This window comes from Vipera berus (genome assembly GCF_964194415.1).
Source record: "Vipera berus genome assembly, chromosome: 2".
Lineage (NCBI taxonomy): Eukaryota > Metazoa > Chordata > Lepidosauria > Squamata > Viperidae > Vipera > Vipera berus.
Window position 1 is genome coordinate 16,504,585 of NC_138203.1, and position 16,022 is coordinate 16,520,606.

A 16,022-nucleotide genomic window follows, 5' to 3' on the forward strand; every position below is an offset into this window, starting at 1 on the left:
TTTTTAGAGGTTTTGCTACTGATTACAGATGGTAACCATCGCTTTTATATAGTTTATATCAGTGGTCACAAATATTTAATTCCTCCAGGGCACGCAATTCACTGTGCCCTCAGTTTAGTGCTTTGCTGGAAAAAAAAGCATGGAAGATGCATTACTTGGTGGGAAAACAGGAGCCGTATAAGTTATGGTTTTGCAGACTGCTGTACACCTACCTTGTTCTATACATCCTTTCCTGAATTTTATGGAGGTGCTTTATTATTTGTGATGGCTGGATGCACTGAATGTGTCCTTGTAATCTTATTTATAATTTTGAGGGTGAATCCATGTGTGTTTGAAGACTACTGTCATATTTCCTGTAATCAATATCTCTTATTTAAGGACCTAGTGTCTGGAGCTGTTGTTGAACCTGGCTTCCATGAAGTGTTGGTGCTTCTCCTGCAGCTTTGGCATCTAACCTTTGCTGCTTCTGGGTTCTAAGCAGGAACTCGACTTCCCTACTATTAAAAAGGTAAAGGTAAAGGTTCCCCCACACGTGCGTGCTAGTCGTTTCCGGCTCTAGGGGCCGGTGCTCATCTCCGTTTCAAAGCCGAAGAGCCAGCGCTTGTCCAAGGACATCTCCGTGGTAATGTGGCCAGCATGACTAGACGCCAAAGGCACACGGAATGCTGTTACCTTCCCACCGTAGTGGTCCCTATTTTTCTACTTGCATTTTTACGTGCTTTTGAACTGCTAGGTTGGCAGAAGCTGGGATGAGTAACAGGCGCTCACTCTGTTACGCGGCACTCGGGATTTGACCTGCCAAACTGCCGACCATCTGATCGACAAGCTCAGCGTCCTAACCCACTGAGCCACCTACTATTACTTTTGCCCAAAATGAATGATAGCTATCTCCATCTCCATTATCTTCATTTTCATGCATATGCTAGTTTTCCATTATGTGCTCAAAGTAGCTTAAGACAAGAAAATCATGAGGTGGTTAATCTCAAACGCATCTCACAGTGCCAGTGTCCCATGTCTATGTCATAAAGTCTCCAAACTAGAATGACAGAAGAAATGACAGAAAGAGTGTGAGAATACTGCAGATGAGAGAGGCAAGGTGGAGAAGCAAGAAATGGACAAGCAGAATTAAAAACTCAGTAGGGCAGAGTTGGTTCCACAGCTCACTAACAAGGTAAAGAAGTCTCTACTGCTTGTTTCACAATAGGTAAGGAATTTAATGTGCTATTATACTGCCACTCTAGGAATCTATCCCAAACTTATTCACACAACCTATTTCCATGTAAGCATGTATAGCATTATAGTGTGGTTGATTGCCTACTATTTTCAAGCTACCCTGAGGAAGATTGTTTAAAAGAGCAGGATCCCATTTCTAACAAACAAATGACCAAGCAAACAATCAGCATGTTTAAACTTGTTAGGTTCTTGGTTCTCTTCAACCTTAATTGCATTCTTGAAGATATTTCATTACCAGGCTAGGTAACATCATTAGTGGATGGGAGACAGAAATTTACTGGTTGTTTAAGACAGGGCTTTTCAACCTTTTCACCTATTGTACCACTTTTAGGATATGGCAACATCCGAGTACCACCAGTCGCCTAGCAAGGTGTCAAAAACGTGATGAAAAAAAAAAGAAAAACAAAGGAAAAAAGTGATGAAGTACAGGTAGTCCTCGACTTACAACAGTTCGCTTAGTGACTGTTTGAAGTTACAATTGCACTGAAAAAAGTGCCCCCCAAGCCACAGCCGAGCAAGACACTTGCCTACCCGCCCGGTGGTGCTCTTCCTCTTGTCCGAGGTTTTCATTGCTGTGAGCATTTCTGTTGAGGATTGGCAGCGAGGGTGGGGTGGGTGCTTGGTTTTTATCCCCCCCCTCTGCTGGGTGGTTGCAGCACATTTTGGTCACTTCACGTGATCCTGGGATACTGTGACCGTCATAAATATGAATCAGTTGCCAAGCATCTGAATGTAAATCACAAGACCCTGGAGATGCTGCAAGTTTCCAGCTGATCGGCACTTCTTCTGGACTCAGCAGAAGCGCCAGGATCAGTGCCGAGCTCCAGCTGGAGCCTGGAGCTGATCCTGGTGCTTCCACTGAGCCCTGACAGCCCTCCAGCTCCAACCATCTCTCACTCAGGCTTGTGTGGTGCTGACACCAGTTCAGCTCATTCCCCTCCCCCGCTACCACTTTTCTAGGATGGTTGCATACCTCCTGCCAGGTGCCAATGTACCACAGGTGGTACCCATACCACTGGTTGAAAAGCCCTGGTTTAAGAAGCCCTGCCAGTTTCAGTTGGGATGTATGTTTTTGTTTCTTGATGATTTTTTTCATCCCAACGTTGATTCTTCCCCAATTCTTTATCTGATTCTTTGGGTGTTGATTTCTAGAGAGGATTTACTCTAGATTTATTTGCAAGAAATGTCTCAAGAAAACAACTGCCTGACGCAGGAAAACCAAGAACAATATGATGTATTACTCAAAGTACTTTCTTTATTGCTGTTTGCCTTTAGACAGGAATCTTGCCAGACTAAAGCACATTCTGCATAACTATCCAATAAATGTTGTGAAGAATTAGGGAGGATATTTTCTGGGTCTTTTCCTGCACAACAATGACTCAACATTCATTTGTCTCTTCACTCCTTCTCCCTGCCTTTCAGCACCAGATTTCATGACAAAAACCAAGCTCAGAGAAGACCAAGAACCCAACAGTTCAATCCTGAGCTACACATCTTCTCTACCATTGGAAACTTTTAAACCTTTCGATAGACTTCCATCATCAGGATAAATGATGCTAGAGTAAAGAGAAAACTCATTTCCCACATCTCCTAAACCAGGAATATCCAAAGCACAGGAAATGGTGGATGCTGTATCTCTTCCTCCTCAATATATTGGCTATTCATAATATAGAAAAAGGTACAGGTACAGATTTTACTCTGCTACTTGTAGCCAACTTTAGTGGGTGATGCTTATCTCTGTTTCTCTAGGACACTGAGCCAGAACTGTCCAAAGATGTTTCCGCAGTCATGTGGCCAGCATGACATCATGCCACATCACAAAACATGCACTGAAAGCATACACTGTTACCTTCCCATCAAAGTGGTACTCTTTATTTAATTGCATTTACATGCTTTCAAACTGCTAGGTGGACAGGAGCTAGGGCCAGTGATGGGAACTCACTCTGTCACACAGTGCTAGGATTCAAATTACTGGAGTACAGACCTTCCTTGGTGTCGTTTAAGCCACTGAGCGCCTCTCACACATAACATGGAATTGACATTTAAATTTATAGACGCCAACATTCTCTAACCAGCAGCCTTCCATTCCCTCTTGGATTACGGAACATTGATTGTTTTATACACTAGTCATTAGAGGACCAAAAATTAGTTGCAATTCATCTCCAATCCATCTTAATTAGAAACATCCAGTAGAAGGGTGTGATTCAGTCATAGATTGTGTCCTTTCCTGTTAAAATAATAAAACTAATATCTCCATGACCATAATCCCTGATTATTTCAAGGAGTTAATGGAGGAATAACAGGTGAGCTGAAATACACACTGCATGTCTAATATAAGCACACATTATATTACAGTATTTGATTCTGTTTTCAATCTGTTCCTAGCAGGGACATAATTTAGGAATTGCTACATTTGTTATATTTGTTCAATGTGGTATCAGTGTGAGAATGAATATCTGACCCAGTAGGCAGCTAATTGGTTCCTTTCCTTTGCCAATAAAGTAGGCAACACGTTCTGAATGTTGTTACAGACTTGAGTGGGTCCAAGTAAAGGCAATATGCAACTATATTAAGGAAGGGTGTCTATTTCTATGTAGGTGGTTTTCTATTTGCAGACCTCAAACCCTAGATAGGCAAATGAAAAGGTATCTTGATGGTAGCCATCAGATTTTCAGATTCTGTTGGTCATTTCAATCAGGCCACAGGATGGCATCCCACCCCATTTGTTTTACTAAAAAACCAGAGGAGTCCAAATTGTCTTCATGACTGTAAAGAATGCTTCTTGGCCCAGTTAAACTACAATGGCATCTATTTCCATATGTTTGAGAAAAATCCACGTCTTGCAACCTGGTAGGGCTGGAGTGTTTTCACAGCTTATGTTACTATGGTCTGATCTTGCCCCAGTAGAGAACACTGACCATTTCTGAAGGGCAAAGAGAATGTAGGATGATTCTATTGATACTTAATGCATCAAGAAGACTCTACCTGTCTTTTCCTACTACATCAAAATTAATATTTTCTGATTTGTTGACTCAGTGGGTGTTATCCACTTTGGTCCTGTGCTACCTTTCATTGTAACCGAGACCTCCACTCCAGTTGGCTACTGTGCTTTAGAGCAGGGGTCCCCAACTCCTGGGCCGAGGCCCAATATCAGACCATGACCTGTTGGGAACCAGGCCATGTGAGTGACAGGCAAGCATGTGCGTACGTGAAGCTCCACTTGAGCGAGCAGAGGGTGCCTGGGCCCGCAGCTTGCACAAATGGAGCTGTGCACTGTGCCTGCCACTCACATATCCTCCCCACACTGGGCAGCCAAGCTAGAAAGGTTGGGGACTGTTGCTTTAAAGGAACTTCCTGTCCCTGCACTCTATGGCTCTTTTTTCACAAGTTCATCAGTGGAACAGTTGAAAACTATTTTTTAAGGGGTTCTCTGATGAAAGAGGTAAAAGACTCAGATGAAATTGAAAAGGATTCTGCCCCTTCCCCTTTACAGGGAGGAAGAATGTTAAACCTCTCCTGTTGTCTATATTTCCTGTCTAGGACAGCACAAGGAAGAATGGGAATTCACCAGTCAGGACTATAGTAAATATGGTCCAACAAACAATCTGACATTCAGAAAGGGATTTGCAGGTGATTCCAGCTTAAGGGTAAACACAGAAATCAAATGCCTTATCAGGTGGGAGAACTCCGTTGTGCTGGCAGCACATCGGTTGACCTTTTCTGAGCTGGGAAGCTAAGCACAACTGTCCAGATTCTATTACAACAGTCTTTCTCCAGCTTGGCAATTTTAAGATATGTGGACTTCAGCTCCAGATCTGCAATCACCAGTTGAGAATCTGGGTATAGCAAGGCACACACTATTTCTCTGTGGGCCTGTATGCCGATATATCAGTCGTAATACTACATTTACCATTAACAACTGTATAACAGTAAGATTCTCACCTTGCATATCTGTTACAAGTAAGCTGCCGCTGGTTTTTTCATACACCCAATGCTGAAACGTGCAACATTTCTGGCCAGCTTCTGAGTCTCTTCTCATGAAATTCATTTCTTTCCCATCCCTAACAGAGTATTTCACAAATTCACCAATCAGTTCTTCTTCCACTGTTGCATAAGGGATGTTATTCTTGGGCCGATGAATAAGGAAAATAGGAATGATTCTGAAAGCAGAGCCAGTGGAAAAAACATACAGAGTGAAAACTTATGGTCTCAGGGAGAATTTTAGAAAACATATTTTGAGGATCTACTAAGTGAGAACTTGGAATTTATTCAGGGTGCTAATGGAGAAACATGCTTCCCTAACTTCATGTGCCCCATCCAGCATGGCCAGTAATTAGGAAAAAATTGAGAATGACAGTATAAAACATAGTACCGCTTTATAAAACCTTAGTAAGGCCACACATGAAATACAGCATCCAGTTTTGGTCACCACATTAGAAAAAAGATGTTGAGACTTTGCAAAAAGTACAGGGAAGAGCAACTTAGATGATTAAAAGCCTGAAGGCTAAAGATATGAAGAACGATTGCAGGAACTTAGTATGGCTTGTCTAGAGAAAAGAAGGACTGGGTTGACATGATAGCAATATTCCAGTAATTGAGGGGCTGCTGCAAAGAAGAGGGGGTCAACCTATTGCAAGACAAGAAACAATGGATGGAACTTGTAATGTATTGGGATTTTTACTTGTCGATCAGAATCCTGGCAGAATCCCGAGTGCCGCGTAGCAGAGTGAGCGCCTGTTACTCGTCCCAGCTTCTGCCAACCTAGCAGTTTGAAAGCACATAAAAATGCAAGTAGAAAAATAGGGACCACTGTGGTAGGAAGGTAACAGCGTTCCGTGCGCCTTTGGCGTCTAGTCATGCCAGCCACATGACCACGGAGACGTCCTCGGACAAGCGCTGACTCTTCGGCTTTAAAACGGAGATGAGCACTGGCCCCTAGAGTTGGAAACAACTAGCACGCATGTGCGGGGGAACCTTTACCTATTTAAGAAAAAGATAAGGTTTTCTCCACAGTTATTTCCGTTGGGTATTATTAGAGATTGTACTGTTATAGATACTAAATTGATGTTAAATTTAATTATGGCAGCAAGACTCTTGGTAGCGCAATATTGGAAGAAGGAGGAACTGCCTACTATAGAAAAGTGGACTTTAAAAGTTTCAAACCTGGCGGAAATGGCAAAAGATTTCAGCATATTTGAAAGAACAATCGCAACAGAGATATATTTTGGAATGGAGAAGATGGATCGATTATATTCAGAATAAATATGGGACTAGAAAGTTTCACTTAGTATATGAATAAGTATTAGTATTATATGATGCATTATTAATTAGTTATTATTATTTAGTTATTTAGTTATGTTAAGAGGAGTTAAGGTGCGATAGAATTTAAAGTGTCTTTTTTAGTTGGTTAGCATATTTTAGCTTAAGTTGGTTAAAGTTTATACCCTGTATTCAGCTCTGGGAAGTTGGGGGGGAGGGGGAGGGAGGGGAAGTGGGGGGGAGGGGGAGGGAGGGAGTTTATGTTTTTAAAATGTATTTTAAAACTTTTCAATTTTAAAAAAAATTGGTGTGTCTGTGTAACGGTCTCTGACTAAGCCAGACTTGTCTCCAAGAAGATCATTGGTAGATTTGGGGCGGGAACGAGTTCCTTTAAACCTATTGGCCACCGCCTATTGGCCAACCGTATAAGTAGCTATGCAGCAGCCACTGTTTCAGTTCTGTTCTGCTTGACTCCAATAAAGCATGTTCCTGTTTGCAACCTTCCGTCTCGCTTATTGCCTGCAAAGAACCAGCTACACAACAGAACTAATCAAAGAGAGAAGCAACCTGGAATTAAGAAGAAACTTCCTTAACAATTAACCAGTGGAACAGCTTGTCTTTAGAAGTTGTGGGTGCTTCATCACTTTTTAAGAAGAGACTGGACAGCAACTTCTCTCAAATTATATAGCGTCTCCTGCTTGAGCAGGGAGTTGGACTAGAAGACCTCCAAGGTCCCTTTCAAGCTCTATTTGGATTGATTGGTTGTATAGTGGATACTCCTTTATACTAAATGCTACACTGGGATTTGTTAAGCAGGGAAGGAAGCATTGAGTAGAAACAACATATCAAAAGAGGAAGAGGAAGAAGAAGAAGAGGAGAAGGGGGGAGGAAGGGGAGGGGACACTGATTGATGTACTTTTTCACCACATTATGCATCACTGATTTTTTTTCTGGATGGTTTGAGATGTTGAGCATTTGGGCCTTGAGAAACTGTACCTTGTACTTGAAAGGTATTAATTCAGTTCTGAGAAAAATGGAAAAGGGTCATATCACTGGTAGGCCTGGGGCATCATTAGCAGATTCTGCTAGCCCTTGTACGTTGTGTGTTCATATAGAAAATTCTTCACATATGGCAGTGATAGCGATGTGTACATACTGTAAGACTCTTAAGGCAATTACATCATTAGTCCCAGTTCAAGCACAATGTGTTTTGATGAGCTGCTTACGTTTTTCTTTTATTTTTTTCCAATATACAGTATTAATTCTGTTATTAATTCCACATTTTCAGTTTCTATTAATTTTCCCAGGAAGTTGTAAAAGTCTACTCACTCAGGTACTTCTCCAAAGCCTTCGAGAGGTTGTGTTTCGGCAGCATATATCTTGGCATATTCTCTTGCAGTGTTCTGAACATAGCATTCCTAGGTGGAAGAAAATCCATGAAATCCATGAAAAAAGAGTATTTTTATTTTATTTTTTATGCCACTCTATGAAGGGACTCTGTGCAGCTTGCTATGCCATAAATAACAGAATAAAACAATTATAGGTCTAAAACATTAAAACATCAAACATTTAAAGGTAAAACATTAAAATTAGTATTAAAACAGATAAAAAGCCAATGAGTAGACAAAATAGAGGTAATAATAATAATAACAACAATTATTATTATTATTATTATTATTATTATTATTATTATTATTATTATTATTATTATTATTATTATTAATAACAACAACAACAACTCAATAGGTAGACAAAAATGCCAAATCCAGTTTGAACATCTGGCTGGCTGTGCAATTATTATTATTATTATTATTATTATTATTATTATTATTATTATTATTATTATTATTATTATTATTATTATTATTATTATTATTATTAAGTTGAAAGGGACCTTGGAGATCATCTAGTCCAACCCCCTGCTCGGGCAGAAAACCCTATACCATTTCAGACAAATGGCTGTCCAATCTCTTCTTAAAGACTTCCAGTGTTGGAGCATTCACAGCTCTTTACAGCCACCTCCAAAATCCTAAAGGAGGTCAACCCTGAGTATTGTTTGGAAGGACAGATACTGAAGCCGAAGCTCCAATACTTTGGCCACCAAATGAGAGGAGAAGACTCTTTGGAAAAGACCTGGATGTTGGGGAAGATGGAAGACAAAAGGAGAAGGGGATGGCAGAGGATGAGATGTTAGTGTCATCGACGCAGTGGGCATGGGTTTGCAGGCAGTGGAGGGGGGGGACTGTGCTATAGTCCACAGGGTTTCAAAGAGCTGGACATGACTTAGCAACTGAACAACAACAACACCAAAATCAAAGGCCTCCATTGGGCCCCAAGCTACTTGGCAAAGCAAGAGTTAATTAGTTTTAATGTATAAACACCAGCTTGTTTCTGGAGTACCGCTGTCCACAGAAAGAGTCAAAACAGGCAAGATGGTGTTCACAGCATAAGTGAATACCTTCCTCTTTGCACATACAGCCATGGTGGCACAGTGGTTAGAATGGAGTACTGCAGGCTACTTTTGCTGACTGCCAGCTGACTGCAGTTCGGCAGTTCGATTCCCACTGGCTCATGGTTGACTCAGCCTTCCATCCTTCCGAGGTCAGTAAAATGAGAACCCAAATTGTTGGGGACAATATGCTGACTCTGTGAACCCCTTGGAGAGGGCTGTAAAGCACTATGAAGCAGTATATAAATCTAAGTGCTATTGCTATTTCTAGATATGAAGAAAATATGTGCAAAGGGGTGCAGCTTCTATCACAATGACCACCATCTTGCTTGTTTTGACCTATTCCCTCCCGCCCTCCCCGGATATCAATGTTCTGATCATCTCAATTATAAGGGGCTTCTGCATGCATTTACCTGTAGCGCCAATTTGTAGTTTTTTTCCACAAGTTCATTGTTATTCTTGGTCCCATATACAATGGCATTGTGCACTTTCAAAACACAGGGGTGACCTGGGCTGAGCGGAGGCACCAAGCCTTGCAACACTTTGCTTCGGAAAGCTTTTCTATGCACCCCTTCCCCGAAATGTAATTCTTCCGTTGCAATCCTTCCATGCAGACTTTTACTCAAGTAGCTATCACAAATGAAGTCTTCTTTGAACATCAGCTGTAAGAATTCTATCTCTTCCAAGCCTGTTAAATGAGTAAATAAACGTATTAATCCAAAGAAAGGAAAAACCTCCAGTGTTTGTATTGATTGCAACATGCAGGCAAATGAAGGAGGAAAAAACATTGTCACACATCCTTTCTGTTGTGGGTGTCTACATTTTTATCTTTTTTTTCCTTAGCACTAAAACATAATTATAACAAACTAGAATAATCTGTATTAGCTTTGTTGCTATCACCATATCTTCTGTTTCATCTCTGTCTGAATACAGAATACAGAATAACAGAATTGGAAGGGACCTTGGAGATCTTCTAGTCCAACCCCCCGCTTAGGCAGGAAAACCTATACCATTTCAGACAAATGGTTGTACAACCTTTTCTTAAAAACCTCCAGTGCTGTTCCACTGGTTAATTGTTCTAACTGTCAGGAAGTTTCTCCTTAGTTCTAGGTTGCTTCTCTCCTTGATTAATTTCCATCCGTTGCTTCTTGTCCTGCCTTCAGGTGCTTTGGAGAATAGCTTGACTCCCTCTTCTTTGTGGCAACCCCTGAGATATTGGAACACTGCTATCATGTATCATGTCTCTTCTTCTTCCTCTTCCTCTTCCTCTTCTTCCTCTTCTTCTTCTTCTCATCCTCATCCTCATCCTCCCTCCCTCTCTCTCTTTCTCTCTCTTCCTCTCTCTCTGATGTTTCTTTAATATTGCAATGTAGCTCAGAGCTACTCATCCTTGCCTTCCCTGGCACTAAGTATTTACAGATAGTACTCATTCAGTGAATGCTTTCTTTCGTGATCTTTTGCAGTTGCGATGTTGGTGAAAAATTAACATTAAGACCAGTCCTTGCATTTATGACCGCCACAGGTCTATAAAGTAAATCACAGATCCAGAAAGATCATAAGCACAGTTGCTATTTCACTTAGCAACTATGCTTAATAGTGAAGTGGCCAGTCCCAACTGTTGTCACTAAACAAGTGTTACCTGTATAACATGTTAAAAAAAGGATGGGGCTTTGATTGCATGGTCAGGGTCATCAAGTTGACTTTTTCACCTCCCCTATGGCCATCCCTTACCCTTCTCCAACCTGGATGTTGGCTTTCACCTCCCATATCCCCAAGCACCATAATCAATGGTCATACTGGAGGAAGTTGGGAGAATTGTAATCCACTCTATCAGAAGGCTATGTGGATGGGAAGCAGACATGATTAAGTTTCTGCATACATCAAGAGATCTTCAGAAGAACTTATAGTTTTTATTTCTATCTTGCATGAAAATCGCAACTTTCATGCATCCTAAGAAACCAACTATGTATTAATTACATTGCTGTTCTGGTCAATAGTTATAGCTTTCTGGACAGTTTGTAGATAAATAAATTCACTAAATAAATGTGTGAAAATATTTATTATATTAAGAAGAATATCAATTTCTAGTTTCTCATTTGCTATGATACTTCCTCTTATTTTATTCATGGGTGGCAACCTGCACAGATCTTTTTTCAGGGACCCAGAATCCCTCTGAAATGTGAAAGAGCACTGGCCAAAATTCCTCATATTTTGAGTCAAGGACAACTAGAAAGTTGTAGAATAAATCTTCTCCAAAAAACATATCATGTCTACCCCCTATGAGTCCTTGCTTCTGAGAACTTAAAAGTGACCATAATCAACTGTGATTATTACTTGCAATTATCTCATTGTGCTAAAAGAGTTGTCTTCTCTTTAACTTACATATTATTGCTACACCAAATTCCCTTTTAACAGCACTCAAAATGGATCACATCTCAAGACCAAAAGTACACAAGGAAACATTTGCACTTAGTAAATGAAAAGCCATGCACCTGTTTTAAAAGGAATGGAACAATTAATCCTACTTCTTAAGGAGTCAGGACAAGTCACTATTTGGTTGATTGAATGAGCAAAAGTTGAGTAACACGTTATGTATGGCATGGACAAAACCTGTTGGCCAAAACATTATCTATGTTTAGCACAGACACTGCAGTCGACATACTGATGTGATTAAAGAATCATTAACGTATGAGGAAAACTTTTCATAATATAATTCTTTGCCTATTTCTTTGGACAAATAGATTAAAATGCAATTCATCAGTTTTTGAACTATTATAAAAATATATTGGCACATTTTGACCATATTCTGTAGACACCACAGGAGGACTCAAAAGTTGGTGGGTAAAGAACTATCTTTTCCTATGCCTATTGCTGTAGGAATACATGGTTGATTGCTCACCAGATCTGTGACCATATGGATCAAGCCAAAATGTAAAGTGACTAGATTCAACATAAAATCTGGATCTCAAGCCTTAATTATTTTCATACAGGGTTATCTCCTCCTCCTTCTCCTCCTCCTCCTCCTCGAAAAGGCAGGTTTGGTAAATGTTTTGTATCTCTTACTCTTGATCTTTGGTAGATGGTTAGAGCAACTAGATTTAAGCTACTATAGAAAGAGAATAAATTATCTCTCACTCCTATGGAGATGGTCACATTGCTAGAGAAGCCAAAATTTAGTTGGGGAGAGAATCACTATAACCAAATCAATAAGTATAACATTTTCTCTTCTATTTCAGGAGAAGTTGAATAGGGAAGCTAAACTGTAGCCCACTTAGATCTTTTCCCAGCTTCCTCCTGATCATGGAATTATTTGTCAAAGAAATAAAACTTTGGGAGATGTTTCTTCTTTCCTCTGGAGCGTCATATATGAAACTTCAACAAATTCTTCAAAACCAGCAGCTTCCAGAGACTAGAGAGATGTAATCATCCTACGGCAGTTTAAAGTAGCCAATAGAATAATAGAATCTTAAATTTGGAAGGGACCATTGGGGGACTTCTAGGCCAATTTCCAATGTGGATAAAGGAAATGGGCACATCTACTCCTGGCCTCATCAACAACCACATCAGGACCACTACTTTAAAACTAGAAGACAAAGAATAATGTTTAGGTTGAAGCAGGTGTGTCCTTAGAGTTTGGTCAAAATAATCAAGATGGTGGCTATGACGGGGCAATCAGAGTTAATTTTTCCAATGATGCACATTGAAAATAAGTGGAGCTTTGTAACATGATGGCTACCATCCTGACCTTTTTGACTATATCCTGAGGATACCTTTGAGAAGAAAGCAGTGGCATGGACATGGAATTAAAAAAAAAGGTTCCTGAGAAATATTCATGCTCTACTTTGGGAAACATGAGGCTGAGCCTATAATGTTTGCATTAGCACTGGTATTTGCAAAGGACAGATGTTCAAGCACTAAGGAAACTACAGGCAGTCCTCGACTTACAACAGTTCATATTGTGACTGTTTAAAGTTACACCACCACTGAAAAAAGTGACTTATGACCGTTTTTGACACGACCGTTGCAACATCTCTCACATGGATGTTGATGGTCACCTGATCAAAATTCAGATACTTGGCAACTGACTCGTATTTATGATGGTTGCCATGTCCCGGAGTCATGTGATCACCCTTTGCAACCTTCTGATAAGCAAAGTCAATGGGGAAGCCAAGTTCACTTAACAATTGTGTTACTAACTTAGCAACTGCAATGATTCAATTAACAGCTGTGGCAAGAAAGGTGATAAAATGAGGCAAAACTCATTTGACAAATGTCTCAGCTAACAATGGAAATTTTGGGCTCAGCTTGTGGTCGTAAGTCAAGGACTACCTGTATTATCAAGGTTCAGCCCCCTTTTCAATGAAATATCTGAAAGGCTGTTTCATGGCAAAAAGGGTTTTCTGACCTTGTAAGTTAAACCGACAGTTATTTCAAGTGATTGAGGCATCATCCCTTGGTTTTAATTATTAAAAACCTTACATGTTGGAGTTTTTTTTAAAGAATGACATCAAACAGTAGGATTAGAGATCTTATCTTTAGAATCAATTTGCTCAGTGTTGAAAGGCAGATCCTCAGCAGATGCTCCCATAGATCGTACCTTATACCATACCATTTTCCTTGTTCCAGAATGGAAATCATTAAATATTTTAGACTGAAACCTTGATGCATCTCAGGTTCATTTTCTCAAGAATTACACAAAATTAACAATTTGATTATGACTTTGCATAATTCTGCAACAGTTTGTTTAGAAAAAAAACACCATAATTTTACCTTCCACATCCTGAAGACTGGACAGATGTTCCAAAACTGTAGAAAGATGAAAAGAAATATACTCAGAATATAGGCTACACATCATTAATTGCAGTTGTGTATTATGTTTAAGGAGCAATTCATCACGTTACCTTCAGACGTCAGGTTAAATTCTGAAGTTGCTTTTCCATATATATTCTTCAGGCAGCAGTGATACAGGCCTTGGTCTTTTTTCCCAGCTTGATCTATTGCCAAAGACACTGGAAGGTCATCTCTTGCACTAGAAAATACATCAACATATTCTCAGTTACGCGCCAAAAGCGCCTATCTATTAACCTTAATAATCTCCAACCAAACTAAACCATAATCAAAAATAATTCTTGCATGTATCACACCAAATGTCTCGCAGTTCCAGGTCATCCTTGAGTTCAAATAAAAAGAGTAAAAAAAAAAAGGGTTAAGCAGTCTGTAAGACAACTTATTGTTAATTAGGAGCTTGCATACCCATTCTTAGTTCAACACACACTTTTAGTCCATAACCCTAATATACTTTTCTAACAAGCAAATAACATCCATCTTAAATTGTGTTACATATTAAAAAAAAACTTTCTTTCTCCTCTATGATAAATTTAATCCATTAAGATACTAATTTAAAAATTTAATCAGCAATCTTAACGCCCCAAAACTTTTGGAGCACGTCTGTCATGACCCCCAAAACTTCTTTGGACCGCGCCCCTCCCACATCTTCACTGTAAATACACTTTGGAGATTCCATAACTATCTGCTGGTCTTGCTCTTGCTCTCGTCTCGCTCTTCTTAAGGCGGCACGCGTCTTCCTCTGGCCTCCGGCAACATCCAATGAAACTGTATCTTGATCCCCTCCAACACCATTGTCCTCTATCTGTCTGTCTGCAACATCTTGAAGCTTTCCCTCGCCATATCCCTTAACAGCTTCCAAAAATGATAGGGGGGTTGCTTTTAACACATTGCTATAAAAATCACGTGCCTGGGCCACAGTAACCAGACGATGTCTTTTACCTTCATGCGTCACCACCAGTCCAACTGGAATCTCCCATCTAAACTTAATATCACATTTCTTAAGTTCCTGTACTAAAAATGCAAAATCTTTCCTTCTCCTTAAAATCTTCGGAGGAATCTCTTTTAAAACCAAGACTTCTTGCTCAGCCACTACCAGTTTAGTATCATAGGCAGCTTGAATAACTTCATCTCTAATTACTCTCTTTGTAAAATAGACCACCACATCTCTGGGTAACTTCCTTTGTCTTGCAATCCATGAATTTACACGAAAAATTTTGTCCATATTTCCCTCAATTTTTTTTTCTTTGAAATTAATATGAATAAGGACTGGGATTAAGAAAATCTATTCTGAGTAAAGCTTTTTTTGTTTTTCTCTTTTTCTTTTTTACTTTATTTGTAATATTAATATTGTTTGTATTCATTTTACATGAGCTAGAGGGAGATAGAACTAATAGTTTATTGCTGATAACATAGGGGTGCTTATGTTTGTTTTTTGATTTTATACCCTGTATTTAGCTCTGGGAAGTGGGGGGGGAGGAGGGAATGGGGGGAAGGGATAGGGAGGGTTGGGTGGGGGTGGGGGAGGGGGGGATTAAAGTTAAAATGTATTGTAAAACTTTTTAAATAAATAAAAAAAAGAAAATACATCAACATTTGAAAATTTATATTTTCAAAAAAAAAGACAATTTCCTTAATTTTTCAGAGGTGCATGTCTTTTAGATCAGTAGTCCCCAGCCTTTGCGGCTCGGCGGCCCAGATTTGGGGGTGGGGAAGGAAACTGGTCCACATGAGTGCTTGCATGAGTGGTGGCCCGGCGCATGCACACACAGTGCTTGCATGAGCAGTGGGCGGGTGGGCCAGCGTGCAAGAGTGCCCAATGGCCCACTGCTCTTGCAAGCTCCAGCCAGCCATTCACACAGGCCAATTCCACATAGGCCACAGCCCAGTAGTGAGCCATGGCCTGGAGGTTGGGGACCACTGTTTCAGATCATTAAAAGTGTCTCCCTTCCCCTTTGTTTTATTAACAGGTAGTCCCTGTCTTCCAACCAGTCACTTAGCAACTGTTCAAAGTTATGGCAGACCCTCAGAAAGGGACTTATGACTTGGATTTAGACCTCTGACATCTGCCAGCTCCCCTGTGGTCATATTACCACATGTGGGGTGCTCCATAACTAGTCTGAATTTATGGCTGTTTGCACTGCCCACAGTCATGTGACCACAATTTATGATTTATTTATTTTTTGCCAAAAACTGGCATTTACCAAACCCTAACAGTTTCACAGCTTGTACCAGC